The sequence below is a fragment of the Podarcis filfolensis genome (assembly GCF_964270895.1).
Source record: "Podarcis filfolensis genome assembly, chromosome: 7".
NCBI lineage: Eukaryota > Metazoa > Chordata > Lepidosauria > Squamata > Lacertidae > Podarcis > Podarcis filfolensis.
This window is the reverse complement of record NC_139603.1, coordinates 31838279-31839610: the sequence shown is the minus strand read 5'-3', so window position 1 is coordinate 31839610 and position 1332 is coordinate 31838279.

Genomic DNA, 1332 nt, shown 5'->3' with positions numbered 1-1332 from the left:
ACAGATATCACAGTCAGAATGTCCTAGGAAATAATAGGGCTGTTCTTTCTTTCCCTTCCTTCCTTCCTTCCTTCCTTCCTTCCTTCCTTCCTTTCCAACTATTTGGGGTGGGTAAGAAAAGCTTTCAAACAAACAAACAAAAGTGCTTTAAACTGGTTATTTTTTATAAATATCCAAGGTAGATAAGGCAAGCTTGGAAGGCAATTATATTAACAAGTAATTGAGTGATGAAAAACTGTTCTGAAAAAAAGTTTATAGTGGTGTTTTAATTGCTGCATTTTTATCTTCTCTTATTTTATTTTATTGCATTGTTATGATGTAGATCAGGGGTCAGCAAACTTTTTCTGCAGAGGGCCAGTCCACTGTCCCTCAGACTTCGTGATGGGCCAGACTATTTTTTTTTTTGGGGGGTGAACAGATTCCTATGCCCCACAAATAACCAAGAGATGCATTTTAAATAAAAGCACACATTCTACTCATGTAAAAACACGCTGATTCCTGGACCGTCCGTGGGCTGGATTTAGAAGGCGATTGGGCCAGATCCAGCCCCCAGGCCTTAGTTTGCCTACCCATGATGTAGATGCTCTAGCCACCCCCACCCCCCTGGAACTGGAAACGATGAAGGTAGGAAAGAAAGGTTTTTAATAAAACACTTCATACTGTCCCCCTTGCACTCTATCCTTCTTACACACACACACCCTCAGTAGACCCAGGGCCATAGTTTGCAAGGCCTGGCAGATTTCATCTCCCCTTGACAGGGCCTATCAGCCCAGAACTTCACATATGTGAATTTCGATTGCATTTAGAAAATGTTTTAAAACTTGCCATTAGCGGGCTATTCTAGTTTCACCATTAAATCACTCTGCCAGGATTTGACAAATTAGTTTTCAAATAGGTTCTCTCAAAATAAACTGACCTCACCTTCCCTACAATCCTCCTAGTTTAGTGCTCTTGAGCGACTTAGGAGAAATATAGCAGGACCACCCAGTTTTTTTCTCTTTGCCTGGGACTGAGAATGTACATTCAGTTAACTGTTTGGCTTGCGATGGTTTTCAGCAATAAATTTTTTCCTGCCAGGCACGGGCTCACCATCATATTGTTTAACAACCCCAGCTGTCAAATTTTAGCATATGTTCCAGAGAGGTGGATACTGTTCTAGGTGTGAGGTCCTGACATAGAGCAATTTCTGGCTACCCACGGGAGTGGTATAAGTGTGTCTTAGATTGCTTTGCTATGGCAATGGAAAGTAAGAATATGTACAGGTAGAAGTCAGGCTTTGTATGAAGAAAGTGATAGATTTCTACTACAGTGGGACCAGAGAGGCAAACAGCA